Source organism: Tamandua tetradactyla, chromosome 4, assembly GCF_023851605.1.
Source record: "Tamandua tetradactyla isolate mTamTet1 chromosome 4, mTamTet1.pri, whole genome shotgun sequence".
Classification (NCBI taxonomy): Eukaryota; Metazoa; Chordata; class Mammalia; order Pilosa; family Myrmecophagidae; genus Tamandua; species Tamandua tetradactyla.
The window spans coordinates 158,467,407-158,482,442 of NC_135330.1; the positions used below are offsets into that span (position 1 = coordinate 158,467,407).

Consider the following 15,036-nt stretch of genomic DNA (forward strand, 5'->3'; position numbering starts at 1 on the left):
CCACTCATATAAGTCATTCTTTGCCACCAAGTTCTAACCTAAAGTTATGAAACAACCAATAATTAAGAACTTGAACTTGACATTCCTCATCTATATGCAAGGAAAATTACATTCATTCTAATTTATTTGGGACTAATTCTTAGGAAATGTCTTATATTCATGCTTTGCCATTGTTTTCATATACAGTTTATCATGAAAGAAAACAGGCAAATGTTCTGCATCAGGACATTTTACTTGTGTTCTTTGTAGCACTTAGCAAAATTAAAATTACAAGTAAAAAAGCACATTCATTGGTTTAATTTTATCTCCATAAATTCTGTGAGCAGATCACTGGGGAAGACACTGTTTTAATGTATTACTATAATGTTAGCTACTAGACCGTTATACAGAGAATTGCCGAATGGTGCATTGTGGGAACAGAGGCTCAGGCACAATAAAAATTTCAGCAAATAAACGATTAATTACTTACACAGCACAAACAGTCCAAAAGAGCAGAGGAAGGGATTCCATCATGGCTGGTCCCCGGGGGAGGCCAACTGCTCAGATCAGGATCAGTGACTGGCAGCTACTCAGCTCCATCTCATGTCAGAAAGGAGGGACAAATCTGGGTGCCCCAGGGTGGGGGATTTATACAACCCAATGGGAGTTGGCCCTGCTGCTGAGCCTTTTGTCAAGATAAGAAGATGGAACTGTAGATTCCTAGTTTCTGGGTTAAAGGCTTAGCCAGATGTAACATCCCGCCCTAGACTACAGAATGCAAACGTATCAAAATATCTGCATACAGAAGAAAAGAAGGAGCTGGTAGGGGAGGGCTATGAAGTGGATATTGGCATTATTGTGACTCCTCCAGAAACCACGCCTGGTAAGTCAGAACTAATATCTGTTGAATGAAAAACATGAGGTATTAGAAACAATAAATATTTCTTGAGGAAATTTTTTCAGAAAACAAGAAATTGAGAAAAATAGAAAAAGTACCAAATTAAATATGGTTTTGAAATTCAGATTCTTATTGGTATATTTAGTCTTTATCTTAGAGACAAAATCTAATTGTTGCATATTCTGACAAATTTAAAAACATCACTGTCATAACTTGGAGGTAGTGATGCTATATGTAACCCATCTGGAGGAAAAGAAAATATAATAGTCCAAAAAACATGTACAAGTTTTTTTTTTAAATATGTCTCCTATGAATAGTTAAAACAAATGTTATTTGTTAATTAACAAATAATTATTAGAAATTACTTTACTTAGAATTTTTTTATACTAATTGTTATATTTTGTGTAAAGTTTTCTTCAAGAGTTTACTCAATAGACTCAGGGCACATCAATATTGATTAAATTTTCTAATTAAGAAAACTGTCTACTATAATTAATCAATGTTGTAAAAGAAAGCACCAGAGTTTGTCTTTAGCAATATGTTTAGTGACAAACTTTCAATTTCTTATTTCATTTATAGAAAGTTAATAAATTTTACTGAAAGGACATAGCTAAAACTAAAAATTAATATTCACTTATAAATTGGTGTTTATTGCTAAGTTTCTTCCATTTATTCTCATTTTTGGTAGAAGATTCTGTTGCATTTTGGATGCAGGTATTGTTGGCAAAAAAATGAGTCATATTGGTTTCTATAATGTTTCTTTAAAGAGAGATTTTGCATTTGTTACATTTGTATTCTTCATTTGAATTCAGTTATTACATGAAATATCATGTAAGTGATTTCAGGGATAAAACATATACATACAGCAGATCTTTATTTCTATCATATGTACCTATGTTTATAGAAATTATGATAAATACTGGAACATGTTCAATAAAAAGAAAACTGAACTTATTTTCAGGAAAAGGTAACAAAATGTCTGCAGTTTTGAAAAGCAAAGAATATCAATTAAAAAGTGAATTTTGGGAGATTTGGGCAGATGAAGATGGCAGCACAGGGAATTGTGGGATACAGTTCAACTTCTAGAGCAGCTAGAAAATAAATAGGAACTGTCTGTAACAACTGTTAAGAAGAATTCTGAGAGCAGATGCATATTGAACACCAGCCAGGAATGATTTGATGGGCTGAAACTGATAAATCATAGCACAGAAATGTAAGTAAATTATTCCATGCAGTGGAGGCTGAGGCCACTCTCCCACTGGCACAGAGGGCTGACTCAGAGTCTTTCCACAGTGGGAAACAGAAGCCCTCTCTACTAAGAGCAAGAGAAGGAGAGCTCAGCAAAGCTTCAGTTTCAGATTTGATTAACAAATTCGGACTACTGAATACTAGCTCTGAGCACAGATAATTCTACAATGCAAACAGGAAACAAACCAGGTAATCTTTGTCAGCCCTACTTGCAACAAAGAGAAGGTAGGGCTGATGAAAAAAAAAATTTAAAAAAAAACAGGTGTTTCTGGAGTGTGGAGCTCAGTATTCTTGCTGAGCTCAAAATACTGGAAAAGAGCTGGGGCCCAAGAAAAGGAGCTTATAGACCAGGGTACCAATTCTGACTCTTGATTGGCAAAATGGGAGGACTCGGGGATGGCTCTGTGAACAGATATTTTTTGTCCTCCCTTTTTCTTTAAGCAGTCCATTAAAGAAAGCAACAAAAATTCTTCATTTTCAGACCTGCCCCAGGCAAGGCTTGGAGTAGGACTGACTAAAAGACAAATTAACTAATCAGGTGGAGGACATAGTTCCCTAAAGGGCATATCATGCACAAAAAAGGGGGTGGAGGTGCAGGGAACAAAGCAAGTGGTAGTTCTTGATTAGAGAATTTGGACTCCAGGCACTAGGATATCAGCAGCAGTTTCAACTTACAGAAAGTGGATCTTGGCTTGTCTCAAACAAACTCCAAGCAGAAGGGATGGTGGCTAAGTGAAAGGTCTATAAAATTTCCAGCCTGCAAGGAACAGAGGGCTAAAGAGTGGCTCCTATCCTCCCCCCAAAAAAGAAAGAGGGGGGCAAAGCCCAGCAAAGATGGTGACTGTCCTTTTAAGAATTTAGACCCCAGGAGCTGGCAAACAGAAAGTTTAAGTCCACCTACACCTTCAGTCTCTGTCTCAACCAATGCCCCTGGTGGTGATAGGTTCCACTGAAAATGAAAATTATGGAACCACCTTAGGTCTGTGGGGAGCAAGGGGGTGACAATAGCAATTTGCCAAACAGGACAGGAAAAGCACAGAACTAAGAGACTTCACAGGAAAACTGGTGCCCTGTTGGGTCTCATCCCCAGGGAACTTTGATACTAATTAAACTTACTTCATGAGTCCTGGGTCTGTCTAATCTGGGAATATCTGACTGGAGTCAATCTTATCTGACAGAACTATCCACCCAGACCCAGACTCCATACAAAAGTTGCTAGAGATAACAAAAGAAGTGTTAAAATACACGAAGGTAAAAAAAAAATAAATAAATGCAGAGGGAAGAGAAAGCATTCTCCTGGGAATGAAACAACTGCAAAAAAAGGTGATCACAAAATATTTCCATATAGGCAGGGCAAGAATTAGAAAAAAGAGATGAGTAATTCTGATAAGTGATTTTATATCTTTTATAATAGTTGGGAATTTTTCAGTGATTATTTCCTCCCTTATTCTTTTTGCCCCCTTTCCTTTCTCTTCTCCTTCTTGGACATCCAGAACACATATACTTCTTTGCTGCATGTAGTCATTCAATTTCCTGATGCCATGCTCATATTTCTCCACTCTTTACCCTATCTCTTCATTTGTGTGTAGGATTTCAGATGTCCTGTCTGCAAGGTGTTGTATGTCTCCATTGTGTTTATCATCTCTGTATTGTGCCTTTCATTCTTATAATTCTGTCATTTTTATTTTTGCAAGCTTCCAACTCCTTCTTTATGATAACCCAGTGGTTTCTTAATATCCTTCATCTCTTTTGCCACATTTTCCTTTAACTCATTGATTTGATTTAGAAGATTGGTTTGAACATCCTTAATTAGTCGTTTTAACTTCTGTATCTTCTCTGAAGCTTTATTTTATTCTTTTGATTGGGCCGTAATCTTCATGCTTCTTAGTAGTATGACCTATGTTTGATTCCTGGTGCCTGACAACACAAAAAGAAAAAAAAAATACATAAGTTGGCAGAATGGACAATAAAAAACAAGATACATCTATATGCTATCTACAAGAGACTCAATTTACATCATGGAAAAATAGGTGGAAAGTGAAAGATTGTAAGAGGTATTTCATGCAAACAGAAACCAGGAAAGAGTAGGGTAGTTATACTAATATCAGAAAAGTTTGACTTCAAATGTAAAGCAATTGATAGAGACAAAGAAGGACAGTATGGATTAATAAAAGGAGTAATTTATCAAGAAGAAATAACTATCGCATGTATTTTTGCACCTGGTTAGAGTGACCCAAAATACATGAGGCAAACACTGACAACACTGAAGAGAGAGTAGACACCTCTACAATATCAGCTGGAGACTTCAGTACACTACTCTCATCAATGGATGCAGAGGATCAAGAAGAAAACAGAACTTGAATAATATGATAAATGAACTAAACTTAAAAGACATTTACAGAACACTTCACCCCAGAACAGCAGGGTATACATTTTTCTCGAGTGCTCATGGCTCATTCTCTAAGATAGACTACATATTGAGTCACAAAGTAGATCTCAATAAATTTAAAAAGTTTGAAATTATGTAAAACATTTTAGGGGTCATAATGGAATGAAGTTGCAAATTAAAAACAGGTACAGGACTGGGAAATTCACAAATATATGGAGGTTAAAAACAGTCTCTTAAACAACTGATGAGCAACAACAAAATTATGAGAGATTTGTAAATATCTCAAGGCAAATGAAAATGAGTATACAACATATTAAATATTATGGGATGCAGCAAAGACAATTCAGAGAGGGAAATTTGTTGCCCTAAATACCAATATTAATAAAGAAGGAAGAGCAAAAATCAAGGACTAAGTGCTCACCTGCAGGAATGAGAGGAAGAACAGTAAACTAACCCCAAAACAAATAGAAGGAAAGATAACAAAGATTAGAGCATAATTAAAGGAAATCGGAAACATGAAAACAATAGAGAGAATCAACAAAACCAAAAGTTGGTTCTTTGAGAAAATCAATCAAGTTGATGGGCCCTTAGGTAGGTAGACAAAGAAATAGAGAGGGCACAAATAAATAAAAACAGAAATAGAAGGGGAGACATAACTATTCACCTGGTAGAAATAAAAGAGATGAGAAGATATGAGTAATTATATGCTAACAAACTAGATAACTTGGATGAAATGGGCAACTTCTTAGGAAAACATGGATAACCAACATTGACTCGAGAAGAAATAGAAGGCCTCAACAAACCAATCATAAGTAAAGATTGGTTATTACTTATTGGTTATTGAATGAGTTATCAAAACTTCCCAAAAAAGAAAAGCCCAGGACTGGATGGCTTCACATGTGAATTCTATCAAGCAGTCAAAAAATATAAGAATTAGTACCAATCCTGCTCAAACTCTTCAAAACAATTTTAGAAGAGAGAAAGCTACCTAACTCACTCTATGAATCCAAAAACATGCCAATACCAAAGCCACACAAAAATACTACAAGAAAACTTGCAGCACATTAAAAGATGTGCAAAACTTGCAACACATTAAAAGAATTATACACCAGGACCAAGTGGGTTTTATTCCAGGCATGCAAAGGTGGTTCAACACAAGAAAATCAATTAATATAATACAGCACATCAATTAATCACGGGGGAAACTTCTATGGTCATCTTGATTGATGTTCAAAAAGCATTTGAGAAAACTCAGCATTCTTTATTTTTGAAAACATTTCAAAGGATAGGAATAGAAATAAACATTCACAAGATGATTTTGGGAATATATGAAAAACTCAGAGTTAAATTCACCTTAATTAGGAAAAACTAAAAGCGTTGTTGTAAGATTTGGAACAAGACAAAGATGCCGACTGTCATGATGGTCATTCAACATTGTGTTGAAAGTTTGAGCTAGGGCAAGTGGCAAAAAAACAAAGAAATAAAGGTAGTCAAATTGGAAAGGAAGAAGTAAAATTTCAACTTCTTGCATATAGGGCATGAATCTAAATGTAGAAACTCCAAAAAAAATTTACAGCAAAGCTACTAGAGCTAATAAACAAGTACACCAAACTGTCTAGATACAAGATCAACACACAAACATCATTAGTGTTCTATACACTAGTAACTTAGATACACTAGTAATGGGCAATCTTAGGAGGAAATCAAGGAAAAAATTTATTTACAATAGCAACGAAAAGAATAAAATATTTGTGAAAAAAATCAATCAAGGACATAAAATGCCTGTACAGAGAAAACTACAAAACATTGCTAAAAGAAATCAAAGAAGACTTAAATAAAGGGAAGGACATACCGTGTTTGGATTGGAAGACTAAATATAGTTAATATTTCAATTCTATCAAAAGTTATTTATAGATTCAGTGCAAGAACAATCAAAATACCAACAACGTTCTTTGCAGAAATAGAGAAACCAATTGTCAAATTTATTTGAACGGTCAAGATTTCCTGAGTAGCTAAAAATATCTTTATGATGAAAAATGACTTTAAAGCATATTACAAAGCTATAGTGATCAAAAAGCATGCTACTTGCATAAAGATAGATATCCTAACCAATGGAATTGAACTGAGAATTCAGAAATATACCCTCACATGTACAGACATTTGGTTTTTGAAAAATGGCCAAATCCACTCAATTGGAACAGAGAAGCTTCTCTAACAAATGGTGCTTGGAGAACTGGAAATCCATACCCAAAAGAATAAAAGAGGACCCCTATCTCACACTTTATACAAAAATAAACTCAAAATGGATCAAAAAGCTAAGTGTTAGAGCTAAGACCATAAAACATTTAGAATAAAATGTAGGGGAATATTTGATAGATCTTGTGATAAGAAGCGGTTTCATAGACCTTACCTCCAAAGCACAAGCAATGAAAGAAAATAGATAAATGGGATCTGATTAAAATTGAATACCTTTGTGCATCAAATAATTTTGTCAAAAAGTAAAGAGGCAGCCTTACTCAATGTAGACAATATTTAGAAACCACATATCAGATAAACATTTAATATCTGATAAGCATTAATATCAGATAAGCATTGAATATATAAAGAGAACCTACCCTCAACAACAAAAAGGCAAACAACCCAATTAAAAATGGGCAAAAGACTTGGACAGGCACTGTTTCAAAGGAGAGATACTAATGGCTCAAATGTGTATAAAAAATGCTCAACTTCACTAGCTATTAGAGCAATAAAAATCAAAACCACAATGAGATATCATCTCACACCTACTAGAATGGCCATTATCAAAACTATATTGCTGAAGAAGATGTGGAGAACTCGGTACACTTATTCACCATTGGTGGGAATGTAGAATTTGTACAGCCACTCTAGAAGGCAATTTTGTGTTTCCTCAGGACTGCCATAGGATCCAGCAACCCCATTACTAGGTGTATATGTGGAAGAAAGGAAAGCAGGGAAATTAATAGACATTTGCACACCACTATTGATAACAGCATTATTCATGATTGCAAAGAGATGGAAGCAGCCCAAATGTCCATCTACAGACAAGTGGATAATCTGTGGTATATATGAATTATGGAATATTACACAGCAGCATTTAATGAGGTTGATTGTGAAGATTCAGAAAGGATAGCACAATACTGTGAGATAGAAGCACAATATTGTAAGCATAATAAACAAAGTTGAGTGTGAGTATGGTTGTAAGAGGAAGGCTCCATTGACTGTTACCATGTCAAGAGTGCGTGTATGTCGGGCGGGCCACGGTGGCTCACCAGGTAAGAATGCTTGCCTGCCAAGCCCGAGGACCCGAGTTTGATTCCCGATGCCTACCCATGTAAAAGAAAAAAAAAAAAGAAAAAGAAAAGAGTGCTTGTATGTCAAGAATGTTTGTATATTTTTTCATTGTTTATAATAAAAATATTTAAAAAAAAAAAAGAGGAAGGCTAGGGGTATGTATGGTACCTGAATGAAAATTAGAGGACAAAACAGGGAGTGTAAAACTTAGCAAAAAACTAGACTGGACAATGATAGTGATTAAATGTATAAATATAAGAAAGTTTTTACATGAGTGAGAGCAAATGGATGTAAGTAATTCAAGATATTAAAAATGGGATGATGTATGGAAAAAATACAATTAATGCAAACTATGGTCTGTAGTTAACACTTATGATTGTAATATCCTTTCATTAATTGCACAATGTACCAAAGCTAAATGTCAATTAGAGGGGGAAATAAGGAAGGAATATTGGATTTATTTTTCTCTTTAATTTCTTTTTTCCCTTTACTTTCTTCTTTCTTTGCAGTATAAATGGAGGTGATTTCATATAGATTTTGGTATTGAGTGTGTGGCTACATGATTATACCTGAGAGCACCGATTTCACAATAAGGATTGATTGTGTTGTGTATGAATAAAACTGTTTAAAAATAAATAGGAACAACAATTAAAAACATAAAGTGAATAGAAAGATACAAATACTGGAGAAGATGTGGAGAAAGAAAGAGACATAACTATTGAATGTTCATCAGGAAGTAGAATAGTGGCATCCCTTCTGGAGGGCAGTATGGTGATTCCACGGGAGGGTATGTGTAGGGTTTCCACATGACCCTGGATCCAGTTACTAGATTTATACTTCGAAGAATTGAAATCAAGGACATGACAAACATTTTCACACTGGTGTTTATGGTGGCAGTATTCCTGATTGCCAATGGATTGAGGTGGCCTAAGGGTGCATTGATGGATAAGTGGAAGGGTGACCTGTGGTGTACACATATGATGGAATGTTTTGTGGCTGGCAAAGGAATGAAGTTGTGAGACATACAATGAGGTGAATGAACCCTGTGGGCATTATGTTGAGTAAAATAAGCCAGAAAAAAAGGGACTAATATTGTATGGCCTCACTATTAAACTAATTACAATGAGCAAACTTAAGAATTAAATATGAGAACACTGGTTACTAGGAGATAGAAAGTGGGCAGAAGTTGGGCAATCAATGATTAAGGGGTACAGAATATTCAATAATGCTCAATTGTAAAATTTTCTAAAGTGTAAGCACTTATAAATCATATTTATTCCTGAGTTTTAACTTTTATCTCTAAACTCTGAAATGCTATGCTCTTTGTGTATAACTAACCTGGTAGTTCCCTGGAACCTCCATGTCTGAGTGACACCTGAGACTCTCAATTAGAGCCCAGCAGCTCTGAAAGTTGGCATCACTCCATATAGCAACTGCTAAGGAAGGTGAATAAGAGAACAGACTTCAATTAGAGATATGAATGAAGCTGATCTTGGTAGACTAAGATAAATGAGAAAAGAGGGTTAAGGATGATATTATCTATATTTTAAAACTTGAACTTCTGTGTAAGATGAAAGGAAGAGATATTTATTTTGTACCAAATTTAAAATTGCTGTAGCACACTCAACCTAATTACATAAAACATAGAAGAAGGAAGGAGATATTGTTATTCTGTACAGGCTACTGTAATGCCCCAATAATTCTACAGTATTTGGGGCAGAAAATAAAATGTATTTGCAAGTCCCTTGAGGAACTGAAAAAAAAAGAATGTGGAATTATTAAATTTCCCCATTTGGGGAATTCCTGATATTCTCTCAAGCATTAGAGACACACAATTTAGTAAGCTGTGTCCTCAATGTTGAAGTTTGCCCTTATTTCTGCAATGGTGAAACTAAACCTATTTATAATTATGCCTGACCCACCCCCATAGAACCTCTTTTGTTTCTCAGATGTGACCCTTCTGTATAATCCGACTCTGCAAATACATACACTACCCTCTGGTCTGCCCTACCTGGGACATGGCCCCCAGGGATGAGCCTGGGCCTGGCATTATGGTATTAACAATACCTCCTTCACCAAAACAAGGAAACGAAATGAGATAAAATAAAGTTTCAGTGGCCAAGAGATTTCAAAGAGGGTCAAAAGGTTATCCTGGAGGTTATTTTTATGCAAGCTTCAGCTAGACATTGCAAATTACCACTATATGCCAAGTCCAAACCAACAGTATTCCTAAAAACCCTAAAGAATACCCTGGGTTCTTTCTGAGACTCAATAGACATTTTACCTACTAAGTTTACTTTTACAGAAATTTAAAACCTCCAGATAAGTCTTATGCCAGACAAGCTCTGAAACCCAGAGGTACCAGTTTCTCCAAGAACATCAGTTTCATTCCTCTGCCTGTTAATAGTGACACCCTTTTCAGCATGAACAAGTTAGAATTTTCATTACCCAGAAATCCCTGGAGTTTGAGAGAATGAGCAAATGAGAGGGAGGAGTTGTAACTTAGAAGTTAGAATTTAGCAAATGATTATGACTACAATTTCATTACATAGATATTTCTTTTAAGTTTCTAGTGTATTAGAATAGCCACAAGGAAATACCTGAAACTGTTGAATTGTAATCCAGTAGCCTTGATCTTTAATAATGTTTGTATGACTATATAGCTTTCATCTTGTGATTGCGTGATTATAAAACCTGTGACTGACACCCCTATATCCAGTGTATGGGTAGATAAGTAATAAAATAAGGATATACATGAAAAAACAATAAGTTGGGAATATGGGGGAAATACACCTACATAAACTATGAACAATAGCTAATAGTTCTACTTCAATAATCTTTCATGATTGTAACTACATGTAAATAAAATCATAGAATTACAAGAAAAAAAGGTGCTATCATCAACTGTAACAAGATTTTCCTTACCAATGCAAACGTTGGTGGTGGGGAGGTGTACGGGAATCCTCTATTTTATGCATGATTATTCTGCAAAACCACAACTTTACTTTAAAAAATTCACCTATTTAAAAAAAGCAGAAAAAAACTAGGTTTAGACTGTTTCTTTGGGGAACTCCAAATCTGCCAAATATGCATATAAAAGAAAACATCTGTAATCAATAGGAAAAAAGCCCCATAAATGTTATGAGAATTCACTAGCTTCTAATGACTTTTTTAAACTCATTTTTAAACTCATTTTTAATTTTTTTTATTTTTCAAACTTTTTTATTGTACAGTATAACATATGTACAAAACAAAGAAATAAAAAAGCAATAGTTTTCATAGCACTCTTCAAAAAGTGGTTACAAGATAGATCCCAGAGTTTGTCATGGGCTACCTCTCAAATTTTTCCTTCTAGCTGCTCCAGAATATAAGAGGCTAGAGGGCTTAAATACTTTTCTATCATCACAACTTTTCTGTCCTTCTTTTTTTTGTGAATAATAACATATATACAGAAAAGCTATAAATTTCCAAGCACAGCACCACAATTAGTTGTAGAACATATTTCAGACTTTGACATAGGTTATAATTTCACAATTTTAGGTTTTTACTTCTAGCTGCTCTAAAATACTGGAGACTAAAAGAGATATCAATTTAATGAGCCAGCATTCATATTCATTTGTTAAGTCTTATCTTCTAGGTATAATTCCACCATCACCTTTGATCTTTCCATACCTCTCATTGGGTATGTTCGGGCTATGGCACTTCTAAATTTATGATATTGGAAGGGTATATCACTTATATGGGGTAGGGAGGTGGAATTATCTAATGTTCTAGAGAGGCTGGGTTAGGTGTCAGGACGTATCTGAACCAGGGGCCCATCTGGAGGTTGTAGGTTACTGGAAAGTTACTCTAGTACATGGAACCCTTGTGCAATCTTATATATTGCCCTAGGTGTTCTTTAGGATTGGCTGAAATGGTCCTGGTTGGGGGTTGGCAGGTTATGATAAGTAGCAAGATCTATCAGAAAACTTGCATAAGATCAACTTCCAGAGTAGCCTCTCAACTCTATTTGAACTCTCTCTGCCACTGATATTTTTTTAATTACTCTTCTTTTCCCCCATTTATCAGGATGGAATTGTTGATTCCACAGTTCCAGGTCTGGATTCAGCCCTAGGAGTCATCTCCCACGTCGCCAGGGAGACTTTCACCCCTGGATGTCATATCCCAGGTAGGGGGGAGGGCAGTGATTTCATTTTCAGAGTTGGACTTAGAAAGACTGAGGCCACATCTGAACAACAACAGTCATCCTCTAGAAGTAACTCTTAGGCATGTCTATACGTAGTCTAAGCTTCTATGCTACCTACATAAGCTTCACAAGAGTAAGCCTCGTGATCGAGGGCATGGCCTATTGATTCAGGTATCACTAAAGTTTGACACAGTATCAGGGGATTTCCTGATGGTAAGGTTTAATAGTTTCATAGTCTTTCTCCCCTCCCTCCGGGGACTTTACCAATAGTTTTTGATTATCTGGTTAATATACTCTAGGAAATTTCCAGGCATTACAATAATCTATACAGGATTAAAGAACCTCTTTCTCATCGAATGATTTTTTTAAAAATATCTTTAGGCAGAGTAAATTCTGACAGATTCTTTGTGCATCATCAAAATATTTTCCTGTTATATTTTTGAGGGAAATTATAAATGTAAAACATGAACATAAAATGATAACTTGGAATTAATCTTAAGAAAAAGTGCATACTGGAAAGCCGAGACACAGAGTTGCAGCAGCTCAGGGTCCGGATGCACCACTGCAGGGTGGGAGTTGCACTATCACTGAAGAGTTTGCAGAGGCCAAGCATAAGGAGCAAGGACTCTCTTGGCTCAAGACCAGCTAACTCAGAGGTCAAAGCCATTGGATATGTTCAAGACCAACCTAAGAAATTTGCCAGCAATCACAAACAGGAGATCCAGAAGTATTCTAAGTTCTGAGTACACTTCCAGGACATGTGCACCATCGGGTGGATTCCTTGGGTTCTAGAAAAATAATTTGGTCTGTGATGATGGCAAGGGTGATCCCTATTATGAGCTGTGTGTCCATATTATCAAAGTATGCCTGGTCCTCACGCCTAGGAATGGTGGTCTGATAACTTTGGTGGAACTACGTCAACAGGTGTTAAAAAGAAGGTGCAAATTAGCCCAAGGTTTCAGCCAAAATGACCTCATCAAGGTCATCCAGAAATTAAAGACTTCTGGTATTGGCTCACCATCATTCCTGTGGGCAGGCCAAACTTATTTCATTCAGTCTGATACAGCTGGTCTCAATATAGATCATATCATTGTGCCACAGTTGGCTGAGAAAATTGACTATGTGACTGTCACTGAAATCAAAGCCAATCTTTCATGGGAGACAGCCAGTGGGGCAAATGCCGGAATAGCTGCTGTTGAAAGGGCTGGTCTGATTGAACTTGCAGGCCCCATGGGAGGCCTACCACTGATTGCCTGCTCTCTTCATTGACAGCTGCTCCCAGGAGATAATAGCTAAGGAGGTCAGAAAGCCCTTCCCTGACTGGAAACGTTGAAGAGGGCACAAAAGGAGGCAGGTAGAAAAGGTAGAAGCTATTGGTGAATAAAACCTGAACATTTTCTTTTTAAATGTAGAAAAAGTCCCAAGTGTTTTCTTTCTTCCCAGAAAACTCTTCACTCATTATTCATTTTAAAGTGCCTTTACTAGAGAAAACCTCTTTTTTACAGTAAGGATACTTGAATAACATGAATAGATAGAAAGAACATTATATATGTAAGTATAAAATAACATTCCCAGGTAATCTACAAGTTCATGGAAGAGCTGGACCTAAAACAAGACTCTGTATCCTGATTAGACTCTAGTCTCTCTGAAGTGGTGGAATGTTACACGTATAGTGAAGCCTCATGTTCAAGTTTCAAGCTAATTCCCTTTGAGTTTGAGAAGGGTCAGGAAGCTCAGGAAGATGAAGAGAAAGGGCATTCCAACCAGGAGAGGAAAGCATGAACAGCTCTAGTAAGATAGGGTGCAGTCAAGATTAGCAGGCATAACAGTGATGGATGTATGACCAAAAATGTTTAAGATACCATGATTAGTTGTTTGATGGTAATCTATTATTGAGTTTATATGACAATACACTGTATCATTTACCTTTTTAATGATAAAATATCTAAATTCCTCTTTCTATATTGAAAAATATCTCCATATAATATAAACATCTAACATTTACCAAAGTTTTTACATGAAGAAATAAAAAAATAAATCAGTTTGTAGATTAAAAAATATATATTTCTGGTCGAAGTACTCCACTAGTACTAGATGAGGTAGGTTCAGTTTTACTTTTAATGATTGGAATACAAGGAATTGTTTACTTTTTCATTGGAAACCTAAAAGCAAAACAAGAGCACTAAAGCAGGAAACAGCTACTATCCAGAGGGTTAGTAACAAAAGGAAAATGTCAAGTAATGAAAAATTGGGAGCTTAGATAAAGGTTCCAATGCCCCACATTCTTCAGAATACTAAAGAGGTAAGACCCATGCTGGGAGCCTACTGAGAGGTTGGAAAATAATACTATACCTGGAAATAGGAAGAAATAAGGAATCTCCTGCCTCCCACTAATTTTTCCATGGATATAACCCCAGGACAATTACCAGCACAGCAGTTTGAGAAAATATTTTCAGATCCCAATGCCAGGAGAGGACAGCGGGAAGATTTGAATTTGAGAAGCAATAAGAAAAGAAATAGCACAATATCACTTTCAGGGATTACAAAATAATGTGGATTATGGATTGTTTAGCATAAATGGAATTAAATATGTTCAAACAAAACTATCCCATAAAAGTTTGCAATGAAATTTGTGAGCATATTTTCATCCAAGAATTTCTACCACTTAACGTGTAATGCCTCATGGATTTCAATTTTAGTTAAAATGAAACTTGATTGTAGCCCTTTGCCTGTTCTAAAATTCTATGATAACATAATTTCCACAAGCTTTTTAATAAATACATTTTATATGAAATTTTACTGTAGGCAAATGCATTTTAGAAAATGAGGGAAAATATATGGTGTGCTAGGTTGAATTATGTACCCCAATTTATTCCCATTCTTAATCTGTCTCCAAATTCCTCTGGGTGTGAACCCATCGTAAATAGAATCTCCTAAAGAGATTATTTTTAGTTAAGGTATGGCCCACCTGAATGAATTTGGGCCTTAATCTGGATCACTGGAAACCTTATAAAAAGAAAAAAA

General features: G+C 35.7%; 1 pseudogene; it reads left to right on the forward strand.

Annotated features, from left to right (window-relative positions):
• The first annotated feature begins 2,694 nt into the window (after positions 1–2,694).
• LOC143680540 (vacuolar-sorting protein SNF8 pseudogene) lies at positions 2,695–13,345 on the forward strand (annotated as a pseudogene).
• The last annotated feature ends 1,691 nt before the right edge of the window (positions 13,346–15,036 follow it).